This window comes from Equus caballus, chromosome 10, assembly GCF_041296265.1.
Source record: "Equus caballus isolate H_3958 breed thoroughbred chromosome 10, TB-T2T, whole genome shotgun sequence".
Taxonomy (NCBI): Eukaryota; Metazoa; Chordata; class Mammalia; order Perissodactyla; family Equidae; genus Equus; species Equus caballus.
In genome coordinates, this window is record NC_091693.1 from 20,542,388 (window position 1) to 20,557,943 (window position 15,556).

Sequence of the window (15,556 nt, forward strand, 5' to 3'; positions counted from 1 at the left end):
CCTGGAGCTGCCGGTGACCATCTTGCTACGCTGAGGGCTGCTGCCCACGTTTGGGCAATCTGCGCTCTGCGCAAATTCAGCCTGTGCTCCTCTTGCCAAACCTTGTGTCCCAGATACAACACTGTCCCAGCCAGAAGGAAGAGATGCCTGTTTGAAATGTATCCACCCAGAGTTAGTGGTGTTTTGTAATCTGTCCATCCCAGGGTTTTGTTTTGTTTTGTTTTGTTTTGTTTTGTTTTTGCTGAGGAAGATCAGCCCTGAGCTAACATCTGTGCCAATCTTCCTCTATTTTGTACGTGGGACACTGCCATGGCATGGCTTGATGAGCGGTGCTAGGTCCACACCCAGGATGCGAACCTGCCAACTGCAGGCCACCAAAGCAGAGTGCAGAACTTAACCACATGCCTCTGCGCCGGCCCCAGGGGCCTCTTTTTCTGATTTGTTTTGTAATTTTCCCTGAAGGCACCTGGTGACCATGCTGTATACAGGAGAGGCTGCTTGAGAATGAAGGCAACACTGGGGAAAGCAGAGGGGAGAAACGGAGAGACATGTTCCTGACAGCAATGCTTGGGTGCCTGATCCAGCCATTCCTGATGCCGACGCCCATCCTGAACTTCTCAGTTACATGAACCAAGAAATAAGCACTCTCTCCCCCACCTTTTTTTTTTTTTTTTTTTTGCTTAAACCTGTTTTCACTGGGGTCCTGCTACTTGCAAGTGTAACAGAATTGACCGCCACCTTGAGGGACTGCCCCCTGACTCCGCCTTCTCATTGAGCCCAGCACACCCTCTCATTTCCCCTCCGTGGGTTGTCAGTTTACTTTAAAATGAAGGGGCTAAACCCGCAGCGCATCGTATTTCAGTGCTGATTGTTTACATGAGATTTTAGAGGAATCTTGTTACGTGCAGTAGACAAGGCAGAGCTTATTGACCCTGTGCTGTCGCCGGGATCAGGGCAACTGGGAGCAATTAAGTGATTTGTTCAAAGTCACAGAAAACACGCACAGAGCTTCTGGGACTCGGACCTTGAGCTCTACGGCTCGAGTCCCATGCTGCGTTGACAGGTGGAGCAGCTGGGTTGTGCACGGAGGAAGCGCCTTTTAAATCACAGGGAACGGAGAGACGGGTCATGAGCGAAGGCGCCTCCAGTTTCCACCCGGCGCTTTTCCTCTGGTTGTGCTGCCTCTTGGCTGACAGCAGCCGTGAAAGCATTTTGGAAAAAAAAGTCAGCAGATATTTTCCGCAGAGGACGGGGAAGAACTGAGTTGACTGATGCACTGAGGGTGGATGAGGACGTGGCTAGCAGGCCCTCGGTCCCCTGGCTCGTGGAAGCGGAAACTAGTGTGTGTCCACGGCGTGCACCCCCGTCATGCCTTTGTCATGTGTGGGGGGTACGTTCCTGCCCCTTAACTCTGTGCCGGGTCACATGACTCGGTTTGGCCCATGGCATGTGGGTGGAAGCAACAGGGTGTCATTCTGAGTCTAGGACTTAAGTGGCCCAGCGAGTTGTCATTAGCCCCCTGCATCTCTGCTCTGGCCGCGAGAAGCTTCCCGTGGTGGCCGACCCGCCCTTGGCCTGGGCCCCAGGATGAGACCCCCGGAGCCGCCTTGAACCAGCCGGACCTGCAGCCCGTGGCACGGCAGCCCCAGACGAGCCAGGCTAGATCAGCCGGCACAGAAGCAATGATGCATGATTATTGTTCGAAGTTGCTGCATTTCTGGTATTTGTTAGACAGCAATCGTTGAAAATTACAGGAAACGTTTATTAAAATTAAAACGAATACACCCACATGACCTGAGGATGCCACCTCTCCTCAGTGACCCCAGGGGAACACACGTGTGCCTGAGGGGAACCTGTGCAAAGATGTTCACGGCAACGGCGTTTGCAAGAGCAGAGAAGCCAGAGGCAGCCCTGTTGTCCAGCCCCAGGAGAATGAAGAAAGAAACAGGAGTTTCTGGAATGCGATCGCAGCTCTTCAAGAAATGGGACAGAGCTCTTTAAATAAATCTGGCTGGGTTGCCAAGACATACTGTTGAGTTAAAAAAGCAAGCGGCAGGACACTATGTACAGTCTGGTCCCATTTATGTTAAAACACGCTCACAACAATACTACTCATCTACTCGACAGTACTATGCGTACACTCTATTACTAGATATATGTGCACACTTTTCCAGAAAGATCTGGAAGGATCCACCGTGAACTGATAACATTGGTTACTTCCGGGGAAGAGACCCAGGTTGGAGGGAGCCGATCAAAGGGGACCGTAGCGTCATCTGAAACGCTGTTTTTAAAAAGCGAGGACGATCTCTCCGTACGTTACTTGGACAATTGAAAAACGATTTTCTAAAAGGGAAGAAATAGGTGTGATTCTTATGCATGCAAACTGTGAATACACACCTAAGGTTCTCTTTTAAATGTCCTTTAGAGGCAGACGGGCCTGAATTCAAATCCTGCCTCTGCCCCCAGCTCCCTGTGTGACACAAGTCACTCCATCACTCTGAGCTGCTGTTTTCTTCTTCTTCTTCTTCTTCTTCTTTTTTTTTTTTTTTGGCTGAGGAAGACTGGCCCTGAGCTAACATCTGTGCCCATCTTCCTCTCCTTTGTATGTGGGACGCCTACCACAGCATGGTCTGCAGGTCCACGCCCGGGATCCGAACCCAAGAACCCTAGGCCGCCGAGGTGGAGAGCATGAACTTAACCACTACACCACCGGGCCAGCCGCTGAGCTTCTGTGTTCTCATATGTGAAACGGGATGCTCATCTGCCTTTAACAGGGTTGTCATAAAAAGTAAATAGATTGTAGGTGACGCTCCAAGCCTGGCGTCCGACAGGTGGTAAGTATTCAGTTAAACGTAAACCCCCTCCCCTCCATTTCCACACCCTCCTAACCCTGACCTTTGCCCTAACCCCGGGCTCAGACCGTGGTGACTGCCCTGTGGGGGCCCCTCAGCAGTTATCCCCGCTGCAGGAGGTGGAATGATGGCTCCCCAAAGATCCCTAATTCCCAGGGCCCGTGAGCATGTCCGGTTGGATGGAAAAGGGGAATAAGGCTGCTGATCAGTCGACTTGAAGACGGGGGAGCAGCCTGCGTCCCCCAGGGGGCCCCGAGAGGGCCACAGGCTCTCAGTCCACCCTCGGGGGGCGGGGGGCCCGGAGGAGGAGGAGGAGGTGGCCCATCAGGGGACGTCAGGGCTCAGAAAAGCCGAGAGGGACGGCACGTGAGCGCTGGACCCGTCCTGGGAGTTTGGGGCCAGCCGCGCCTTCCCATTTATAGGAGGCAACAAATCCTCCCCCCCAGCTTTTTTTCCAGCCAGTTTGAATTGCAGTTTTGTCCTTTGCAAGTGGAATAATCCTTTGAGAATCGGATGAGCCGGGAACCGTCTCCCGAGAGAAGAACACGGCAGACAAACCTTCGTGGACAATTTCAGGGAAGCTTCTCAAGGCCTGGAGTCGGCCCCGGGTCCGGAGGTCCAGCTCTGCTCCCGACCCAGACGTCCAAGAGGAGGAGAGAAGAGGGTGTGTGCACGGGGTCCAGGGTCCCTCCGCCCGGCCCTGCAGGCAGCTTTGTTTGATTCAGGCCGGAGACAAATGACTGGAAGGAGGAATTAAGGCAGGAGGTCTCTGTGGAAGCTGCAAAATGCTCTTCGGGATCAAACCACTCTTAGCTCCTTTGAGGGAAATCTCTCGGCCCCCCTTTTGGGATCTACTGGAGGGAGGGTGTAAAATGGGGGAAAATTCAGTGTCTCCTGAATCTCCTTCCTGGGTTATTTCTCTCTCTCTTTCTCTCTTCCCACACTTGGGACAACTAAAGATCAGAGGGGTCCAGGGAATTGCCCAAGATGCACAGCAAATGTCTGAAGAAGTGTTTGAATTTTGGCTTCGTTAGCTGTTTGTACAAATAAAGAGTCCTGCCATGACTTCCCTTTCCTTTTAGAATAAAAAAGAAACATCTCGGGGCAGCCAGGTGGCGTAGTGGTTAAGTTTGCACACTCCACTTTGGTAGCCCAGGGTTTGAAGGTTTGGATCTTGTGTGTGGACCTACACCCCACTTGTCAAGCCATGCTGTGGCAGCGTCCCACATAAAATAGAGGAGAATGGGCACAGATGTTAGCTCACCAACAATCTTCCTCAAGCGAAAAGAGGAAGATTGGCAACAGATGTTAGCTCAGGGCCAATCTTCCTCAGCAAAAAAAAAAAAAAAAAAAGAAAAGAAAGAAAGAAAAAAAAAGAAAGAAAGACAGAAAAGAAACATCTCACTATGGCCACAAAGCTGTGTACAATTTGGCCTCTGCCTCTGTGCCCCTCTCCTTCTCATTCATTATGTTCCTTCCAGCTACTCTGGCTTTCTTTCTGTTCCTCAAACACCCCAAACACGCTCACCCCCTCACCTCCATGCCCTGCTCTTCTTTCTGCCCTGGAACCAATACTGGGTCACCCAGGAGGCAGACCAAGCATGTGTTCAAGAACCAGCAGAGTATGGGCTCTCCAAAATGGTTCTGGAAAAAATTTAATATTGCCAAGAAGCCATTATGGGGAAAACCAGAACACGGGTGCCCTTGCATTCATTTTACTATTTAGTATTTTTCCAATGAACATCGGCCTGTAATTTTCTTTTCTCATACTCCCCTTATCAGGTTTTGGTATCAAAGTGGCCTCATAAAATGAGCTGGACGGTGACCCCTCGTCTAGTCTCCGGCAGAGTTTGCACCATATCGGGATTACTTCTTCCTTAAATGTTTAGCAGAACTTGCTGGTGACGACGTCTAAACCCAGAATTTTCTTTGTAGTTAATTTTTTAAAAGTTGCTGATTCGATTTGTCTAAGTGGTTTTAGGACGACTTGAATACTGTGTTTCTTCTTGAGCCATTTTCGGTGGGTTATAGTTTTCTGGGGATTTGTCCATTTCATCTATATTTTCAAATCTTTTAGCATCAAATGGTTCTTAATATCCAATTTTCACCTTGTTAACATCTGAAGCTCCTGTTCCCTTTTTAATTCCGGATGTTGGCTATTTGTACCTTTTCTCCTTTTCTCCTTGATCAGCATCACTAGAGGTTTGACAGTTTTCCTAGACTTTTCAAGGAACCAACTTTTGGTTCAGTTGGTCACGTCTATGGTATGTTCTCTTTCTATTTAATTCTTTTCCTCTTTATTGCAACTTTTTCCTTTTGCTTTTTTAAGGTTTATTTTGTTATTCTTTTTCTAGCTCTTTGAGATGGATGCATGCAATGCTAAAAATTCCCTCTAAGGATGGCATCACACAAGTTTTAGTATACAGTATTTTTGTCATCATACAGATCAAAAGGTTTTCTAATTTCCATGACTTTTTTTTTTTTTGCTGAGGAAGACTGGCCCTGAGCTAACATCCGTGCCCATCTTCCTCTACTTTATATGTGGGACGCCTGATGCAGCATGGCTTGCCAAGCTGTGCCATGTCCACACCCAGGATCCAAACTGGCAAACCCCGGGGCCACTGAAGGGGAACGAGTGCACTTAACCGCTGAGCCACCGGGCCGGCCCCTCCATGACTTCATCATCAACCAGGGGCTCTTTCAAAGAGCATTTCTTAATTTGTACATGAGGATTTTTAAAGTTATATTTTTGTTATCAATTTATAACAATTTTATTGTGGTAAAGAACATAGTCCGTTTGACTTCAAATATTTGAAATTTGTTGGTACTTCTTTACGGCCCCAAATAGGGCCAGTTTTTCTAAACGTGCTTGATCAGAAAGTGCGTTCTGAAGCTGGTGGTTACAGTTTTCCAGAAACGTCCATGAGGTCAAATTTTTGTTTTTCAAATATTCTGTATCCTCAATGATTTTTTTCCCTTGATGCCGTCATTTATTGAGAAGTGGGTTCAAATCTCCCACTATGATTGTTGATTTGTCTAGTTTTCTTCAAAGTTTTGTCAATTTTTACTTTATATGTTTTGAGGCTATGTTGTTAGGTGCACACAAATTTAAAATTTTCAAAACGTTCTGGTGAGTTGAACCTTTTATCATTAAAATATCTCTTTAGGGGGCTGGCCCCGTGGCCAAGTGGTTAAGTTCGCGCGCTCTGCTGCAGGCAGCCCAGCGTTTCGTTGGTTCGAATCCTGGGTGCGGACATGGCACTGCTCATCAAGCCACGCTGAGGTGGCGTCCCACATGCCACAACTAGAAGGACCCACAACTAAGAATATACAACTATGTACAGGGGGCTTTGGGGAGAAAAAGGAAAAAAATAAAATCTTTAAAAAAATATCTCTTTATCTCTAGTAATTTTTTGCCTGAAATTACATTTCATCCAATACTTATAGCTACACCAGATTTATCTTGATATTTACACAATACATCCCTTTCCATTCTTTCCATTGTTTAACTTTCAGCTTTTCTAGATTTTATATCTTAAACGTATCTTGTAAATATCCACACTTGGATCTTAAAAAAAATCCAGCCTGTCAGTCTTTTAACGGGAGTACTGAGTCCACATACATGTAATAAAATTATGGTTATATCTGAGTTGAACTTTACTGTCTTATCTTTTTGCTTTTTCTATTTATTCTACCTGCTCTATTTTTCTTTTTTTCTCACTTCTTTCCTTTCAAATGCCTTAACTTTTACCATTTCAGTTTCTAAATAATAAATTCTATTTCTTTTAGCGCTCATCCTAGAAACCAAAACTTGCAAACTAACTTAACTAAGCCTGGAATGAATTGACACCTTTGCTTACGTCTTAGACAATACAAGGACTTTAGAAAAGTTTACACCACATGACCCCTCCTAACATACGTGTTTTATGTGTTTGCATTTTGTCTTTCTTTGATATACAGGATATCATTGTTACTGTCGTTACTGTTTCACACAGCCAGAATTTGCTTGGATTTATTCACAAAGTTATTATTTTCTTTGCTCTTTATTTCTTCTTGCAGCTCAGATATTCCAACTGGGGTCATTTTTTTCCCTGTCTGAATTATATCCTTTTGAATGTTCTTTACGAAGGATCTGCTGTTCCTGGTAAACTCTCCAGTTTTTAACCCAAAAATGTATTTTGATGTCATTCTTGAAATTTTATTTTTCACTGAGTATAAAATTGGCAGTCTCAGGGCTGGCCCGGTGGTGTAGTGGTTAAGTTCAGCAGCCTGGGGTTTGCGGGTTCAGATCCCGGGCGCGGACTTGCATGCCACTCATCAAGTCTTGTCTGGCAGCATCCCACATACAAAATAGAGAAGATTGACACAGATGTCAGCACAGGGCCAATCTTCCTCACCAAAAAAAAAAAAGTCAGTTATTTTCTATCAGCACATTGATCTTATCCTGGCTTCCACTGATATCTTTGGGAAGTCTGTTGTTAGCTAACTATTGGTCTTTTGGAAGATGCCTGTTTTCTCTAGCTGCTATTGAGACCTCTTTGCCTTTGGTTTTCTTCAAATATAATGTTCCTGGGTGTGGGTTTCTTTATATTTATCCTGCTTATGATTCATTGGGCTTCGTAAATCTTTGGGTTAGAGTTTCTCATCATATTTGGAAAACTTGAAAAATCCACCATTATTTCTTTAGATATTCCTTTTGTCACATTCTCACTCCCTTCTCTCTTGGAGACTCAGAATAAACACAGATAAGACTCTCTCACTCTGTTCTTCATGTCTCTCTCTCTCTCTCTTTTTTTTTTTTTTTTTTGAGGAAGATTAGCCCTGAGCTAACTGCTGCCAATCCTCCTCTTTTTGCTGAGGAAGACTGGCCCTGAGCTAACATCCGTGCCCATCTTCCTCTACTTTATATGTGGGACGCCTACCACAGCATGGCTTGCCAAGTTGTGCCATGTCCACACCAGGGATCCGAACCGGTGAACTCTGGGCCGTCGAAGTGGAACATGTGCACTTAACCACTGTGCCACCGGGCTGGCCCCAGACCCTGAGCTTTTTCTATTCCCCTCATCTAAGAAGCCATCAAAATAGAAGTTCCAACTTGTCAGGACCATAAGATTCCCTCAGTATGATGCCTTCTCTGGGTTCTTGGTTTCCCTCCAGTTACGGCCTGATAAACCTTGCGAGACCCTCAATGACTCAAAAAGAAAATTTTGTCCAGCATTTTCAGTTGTTTCAGGGGGAGGGTCGATCTGAATAACTTGGCCTGCTACTAACAACATCCATCCCTCTGTCCTCTTGGCTTCGCTTAATTTTCTCCTTAGCACTCAACACTACGTGACGTTATATATTTATTTGTCCGCCAGCTGCGTTGAAAGCCCCGTGGGGGCACGTCCTTTGTTTTGTCCACAGCTGCTTAACAGATGGGCAGAGAAGGGAACAAAGTCTCAGAGAGTAAAATGGACTTGCCAGCTCGTGCACAGCACCCGAGACCCACCCCCCAGCCTACGAGCTGATCCCAGGGAGTCCCCCCAAACCAGGGAGGCATGAGCTCCCTCCTTCATGCCACTTTGGCAAGTTGTGACCTTGATTTGGGCACATTTCTGGCACCCAGAACAGCATCTGGCACATAGCAAGTCCTCAATATTTGTTGAGGACCAGCCCCGTGGCATAGTGGTTGGGTTTGCGTGCTCCACTTTGGCGGCCAGAGGTTCTCGGGTTCAGATCCCACGGATGATCCCGGGCATGAATCTACACACCACTCATCAAGCCATGCTGTGGCAGTGTCCCACATACAAAATAGAGGAAGACTGGCACGGATGTTAGTTCAGGGCCAATCTTCCTCACCAAAAAAAAAAAAAAAAATTGTGGAATGAATGAATGAAAACAGAGCCATTTTGCAGCCTCTTTGTGCTATGTCTACTGTGGGCCAAAGCCAGATGACTTGGGGACTCAGAAATACGGTCACAAATCTAGAATCTGTGTGGACACCTTTCAAAACACAATCCCAAATCAAGGTCACAACTTGCCAAAGTGGCATAAAGGTGGCAGCTCGTACCTCCCTGGTTTTTGGGGGGACTCCCCGGGATCAGCTCGTAGGCTGGGGGGTGGGTCTCGGGTCTTCTCGGCCCATCGTCACTGCCATCTGTCATCCTTCCTCTCACTGGGCCTTGGGTGAGTCTGACCCTCTCGTTTCCTTCCTCTTGTCTCTCAGTTCATCTCCGTGACTCGGTTTCCCCGTGCCCCCGTCTTTCTCTGTTGTGTCTCAGTCACCTTCTCCTCCCGTCTCCGCCCTCCTCTAGGAGACACGATGCCAGCTGTCTCCCGCTGCGTCTCCAGGACGTCCGCCCCGCCAGCCTCTGTCTCGGTCCCCAGTCCCTCTGGCCCTGCCCCTCTCCCCTTCCTCCTCTCGGTGCCTTTTCCGTTTCTACACTGTCCTTCTGTCTCTGTCCCCGTCACTCTCTCCGTGTCCCCTTCCCACCCTGGTCCCCATCGAGCATTGCTTTCTGTGTCTCACAGTTACTGTCCCTCTGCCCCTCGCTCTGCAATCGCTCTCTTGGCCTCTGTCACTATTGTCCCTGGCCCCTTCTCCTCTGTTTTTGTCACTGTTCCCTGTGTTACTCTCCGTCATCTCCACCTTCTGTCTCTGTCCTCTGTCTCTTTGTCTTCTCTGTCTCTGCAATTGTCACCTCTCTTGACCTGCCGCGGTCCCCTTTATCTCTCTGCCCTCTCTCACTGTCCCCTCTCTCCACGACACTGTTCTCTCTGTCTCCATCACTGTCCTCGGGGTCTCTCTCCCTTCGTTCTTAGACCCCTGGGTCTCTGTCCAGGACCCCCGCCGTCTTCGTCTCAGTCCCCTCAGTCTCTGCTCACCTCCATCTCTCCCTCCATCTCCTCCGCAGCTTTCCCCTCGATCTGATTCACTGCCTTCTCTGTCTCTGCTACTTTCCCCTTTGCCTCCGACGATCCTCTTCGTCATGCTTGATTCCACCGCGGACACAGTCCCCTCGGTGGTCTTCTCTGTCGGCGTCCTCACTACCGTTGCCTGGGTCCCCTGTGACCACGGGTTCTTCTTCTGTCCCTCCATCTCTATAACCACCCCCTCCATCCTTCCTGACTATGGTCGCTGTTTCTCATCTCTGGACCCTTCCCCTCGCGCCTCTCGCCTCAGCCTTTTCCCGCCCTTTATGGCTACCTCGACCTAAAAAAAAGAAAGAAAAAAGAAATAAGAAATACGAGCGCATGCGCATCAACCGGCCGCACTAGAGAAAGCGCGCGCGACCCGCCTGCGGGCTCGCGGGAGCTCACGCGAACTCGCGCGCGAGCTCACGCGCTCCAGCGGACTGCCTGGCAACTGGTGACGTCACGAGGCGTGGCGCCTTCTTATTGGCTGCCTGCAACCAACACACACGCCGGCCGGAGGAGGTGGCCAAGAGTTGCTAAGCGCCAGGTGGCGCTCGGCACCCGAGCCCAAGAAACCTGCCTCCCGGATGGAGACTCGTGTCGTCATGGCAACTCTGCCCCATCTAATTGGATGCCTGGGCTAGTTGGCTGGATCCGCTAATCTGATTGGATGCCTCTTGAGTTAATGCCTGTCTCTGATTGGATGCCGGGGAATTTTGATCTTCCCTTTCTCTCGGTATTTCTGTCCCCTGGCCAAGTTTCTCCCGCAAGCGCTGACCATGTGGAGACGGAAAGTGACCTGAGTCGCCAGGGGGCGTGAGGGGTCTCGCACGGGACGCTGCAAAGGGTTGAGTCAGGGGACCACATCGGCGCGCTCTCGGATACAGCTCCCCCACGCGCCGCCAGAGGGCGCCACAGCGCGCTGGGCTCCGGGAGGCCCTGGCGACTGGTGACGTCACGGGCTGTCCATTCCTGATTGGCTAAGTCTCTCTGCACCTGCAAAGTCATAAGGGGGGCCTGGAGAAGCGTATCTTAGGAGGAAAGAGAAACCGTGTGCCCAGAAGCGGTGAATGACCTTGGTCTCAAATACTGAAATATGCAAAGGGCATTCACCTTTATTTTCTCTTCCCATCTCCATAGTCACCCCCAGACACGCAGATTACTCAAGTGGACACCACCTGCAGCTACGGACCTGTATTATGGACACCTGTTGTTTTCGCCTACTGACATGGTTATCCACGATTTTTAAAAATTAATAAGGCTTTTTTTTTTTTTTTTTTTTTTTTAGCAGTTTTAGGTTTACAGAAAAAATCGAGGGAAAGGTACACAGAGTTCCCATATACCCTAATGGGCATATGGTATAATGGAACCCTATACTCTAATCCCCTACACCCCAATATGCCCACCCAATCCCCCTATTATTAGTAGCTTGCATTCGTGTGGTACATTTGTTACGATTGAAGGACAATAGTGTATAATTCTACTTATATGAGGTCCCTAAGATAGTCAGATTCATGGGGACAGTAAATAGAACGATGGTGTCAGGGGCTGAGAGGAGCGGGGAATGGGGAGCTGTTTCATGGACCTAAAGTTTCCATTTTGCAAGATGAAAAGAGTTCCAGAGATTGGTTGCACAACAATGTGAATGTGTTTAACACCACCTGTATTTTACCACAATTAAAATAATTTTAAGTGCACCAATTTTAAGCGTACTCTTCAATGAGTTTTGACAAGTGTGTACAGGGTGTGACCACCTCCACAATCAACCTATAAACAGTTTCATGATCCCAAAGGGTTCCTTCGTGCCTGTGCACGATCAACCCCTCGTCGCCACTCCCTCGGCCCCAGGCAACCCTGGTCTGTTTTCCACCCCTATAGATGAGTGCTCCCTTGTCTACAGTTTCACATAAATGGAGTCATACAATTTGTACTCTTTTGTGTCTGGCCTTGTTGCCAAGCAATGGGTTTGCTCTGCTTGCCGTGATTTGAGCCAATTAATCACAGCGAGTTAGGGACTGAGAAACGAAGCTTTGATTCCATTAGCCAGCATAATCGGGAAGATGGCACACTAATGTCTCAAAAAACCCATCTTCAAGGATTACAGAATCTTAAGGTAGTTATCTAGGGAAAATGGGCAGTCAGGAGGGGGTTTAGAAATGTCGGCCTTCAGGCATGACAGACTCCAGGGTCTTTCATCGTTCTTTTCTTCTGTCAGTGATGATGAATATCTTGTAGGTGTGTCTCCCAAGTACGGTCAGTCCGTCCTGGAGAGAAACTCACAGAACAAAGTTTTAATTTATCAAGCTATAAGGGTGTATGTATGTGAGCAGAGGCCATAAGTCAGGAGAGCATGTGAATTATTTTAGAGTATGTGCAGAGTAGCGAGGAGTCACACAGAGGAGGGGTTGGGGCCACTTAGTGCAACAAGACGGCCTCACTTACGTTCACTTACAGCTTCTTTCACAAGACACGCTGTTTTGAGAGTTATCCGTGGTGCCACACGTATCAGTAGGCCGTTCTTTTTACTGCTGAGTAGTATTCCATCCTGTGGACACACTGTGCTGTGTTTGTTCCAGTTGATGGACATTTCAGTTGTTTCCAGTATTCCGGGTTGGGGCTGTTATGAACAAGGTTGCTGTGACTCTTTGCATGGACATATGTTTTGTAGAAATTAATAAAAGAAACTTGGGAGTCAGGAAGGCCTGTAAGGGGAGCTCTCACACCCTATCACACATCAGCAATTACATCAAACACGAAGAGACAGAGCTGCATCTTCAACAGGAAGTAAAAACACTTTACTACTAAAAGAAGATTTCTCTCCCCACCCAGCAACAGCCCAGCCAATGAGAAACACTGCAGCCCAGCCAATGAGAAACACTGCAGCTCAGCCAATGAGAAACACCACAGCTCAGCCAATGAGAAATGCTGCAGCTCAGCCAATGAGAAACACCGCAGCTCAGCCAATGAGAAATATCACAGGTCAGCCAATGAGAAACACCACAGCTCAGCCAATGAGAAACGCTGCAGCTCAGCCAATGAGAAACACTGCAGCTCAGCCAATGAGAAATGCCACAGCTCAGCCAATGAGAAACACCACAGCTCAGCCAATGAGAAACGCTGCAGCTCAGCCAATGAGAAACACCGCAGCTCAGCCAATGAGAAATATCACAGGTCAGCCAATGAGAAACACCACAGCTCAGCCAATGAGAAATGCCACAGCTCAGCCAATGAGAAGCCGTTGCCACCCTGGACTGTTACTTTCCCCCAATGGACTTCCCTTTAGAACAGCCCCTCCCCTCCCCCTTTTTCTCTATAAAAGCAGCTCCTCTCCTCGTTCTCTGGATTTGCCTGTGGTTTACCACAGCATGCGTGTCTTGAATTGCAGTTCTTTTGGCTATTCTTGAATAAACTCATTTTGAGGCTTTTCAAGTTCATGGTTTTTATTTCCCGTGGGTAAATGCTTAGGAGGGGGTGTTGCTGAGTCACATGGTAAGTTTATCTTTAACTTTATAAGAAACTGATGAACCTTTTTTCAAGGTGGCTACAGTGGGTTGAATGGTGGCCCCCAAAAGATATGTCCATGTCCTAACCCCACAGAACCTGTGAACGTGACCTTATTTGGAAAAAGAGTCTTTCCAGATGTAACCAAGTTAGGGATCTCCAGATCAGATCATCTTGGATTTAAAGTGGTCCCTAAGTCCAAGGACAGGTGTTCTTATATGAGAAAGGCAGAAAAAAAATAAGACACATAGAAATGATCGTAACTAACTTACGTCTTTTCAAAGCAAACTGCTGATAAAACATTGTCCTGCTTAAATTTCCCTGCTCTGAAAAATCGTGCTCCCTTCTGGAATAGCTGATACTTTTATATTATGTCAGTCAATATGAAAGTGATTATGAAGATTCCTAACGCCTAAATATATTCTAATATACGACAATTATTAACAATTATAATCATCATTGCTATCCATATCGATAGCTAACATTTGAGTCGTGTTACACTGTACCAAATGCTGCGCCAAGCCTCTCGTGCATTATTTCATCTAATCTGCACGACATTCTTAGGAGGGAAGCATTTTCCTTTCTCTATCTTAGTTACAGAAGTCGGGGCATAGAGAAATTATAGACTTTGCCCAAAGCCACAGAGCTAATACACAGGGAGGAGGAACTTGAATCTAGGCTGTCTGACTTCAAAGTTCACTTGTTTGACAGATAAACTCTCGCTGAAGCCGGTGGCATCCTCAGGGATTGCAAAGATTGCATAGAGTACGACGATAACTGAAAGGATAAGTTTCTCTGCCATGATGGACTATCTTCTTATGGGATTTCCAGGATATTTATTAGGTTAAAAGTAACCTGCGATTCTGGTGGATGCTGTTAGGCTGCCCTGTTTACCTTTAAGCTGAACTTTACAAATGGTCTTGTACCTTTATAACCGTGATATTTATTAGCCGTTGAAAACTGCTGCTCGCTCTTTGAGAAACGAGAGATAAATGCACTCCTCGTTAGAGTGCAATTTAAAAAAATCAGTGTTACGTGCACGTAAAGAGAGCAAAAGACAGACGGAGATCTGAGACAGAGACGGGAGGGGTGCATCTACAAGCCAAGGAGCCAGGCAGCCGCCAGGAGCTGGGAGAGAGGCGTGGGGTGGATTCTCTTCCAGCGCCTGAGAAAGAAAGACCCCTGTTGACACCTCGACTTCAGATTTCTGGCGTCCAGAACTATGAGAGAATAAATTTCTGCTGTTTTCAGCCAGCCAGTTTGTGGTAATTTGTTACAGCAGCCGGCACAAACTAACACAGTCATCGTATCATTTTTCACGGTAGAATTTTTTGAAATGGTGTTTATAGGCAAGTGGGTGTCAATTAATGCCAAGCACCCAAGAGCGGAAGGTAGTGGACACCTACTGCTTTGACGGCCTGTCCCCTGCCCACTGCCACGTGACTCTGTTGGGGCTGTCAATCAAGGGACCCCTACGTTCTCTGCTAAAGAACGTTAGGACTTCAGGGGGATGAATTCACAGCTGGGCAAGAAGGGACGAGGTCCTGAGGAGACGGGGCCAATCCTGCGCCAGATGAGCAGGGAAGAGGTGTCAGGGACGGCAGGGGGCGGGCACAAGAGCAAGCTTGCCAATTGGACGCAAGGATTGGCCTGAGGTGGTCATCCCAGGGCCCGAGCAGGACCAATCAGAATCCTTTTCCTGAATGTTATGGAGGAAGAGAGAGAGAGAGAGAGGGAGAGAGAATATCCCGATTTTCTTCCCTCTGAAATGATCGGCTCTCAGGGCGAGCACAACAGTTGCAACAGGTCCTGTTAATTTCTTGCAGTTGCAACAGGTCCTGTTAATTTCCTACCCATCAATCACTGGCCTCTCCGTGCTTTGTCACTAGCAAAGCCCGCACCCCATGATGGCGACTCGAAACGACAGATGCTCAATTTCCCAGACTGCTTTGCAACTCGAGGTGGCCACAGAACCCAGTTCTGGCAAATAAGAAATACAGAGAACTTTTCTGGGGAGGAAAAAGACAAACACATAAACGGAAGCTCCTGTCCACATTTCGTGCTTTAGATGCCACCACGTGAGAACGTGACGTTGGTGCTGCCGCAGACAGTCTGTACTTATGAGAGGAAGGCAAAACGAATCTCAGAGATGCCAACCCAGTGCCTGGCGAGCAGATGAACCAACCCCAAGACTGTGTGTCTTTGACAGATTTGTTATACGGGCAAAAGAAACTTCTATGATTTCACTTCTTTCTGTTGGGAATTCTGTTTTATGCAGCTGAAGGCATCATAATAGATGCAGCATT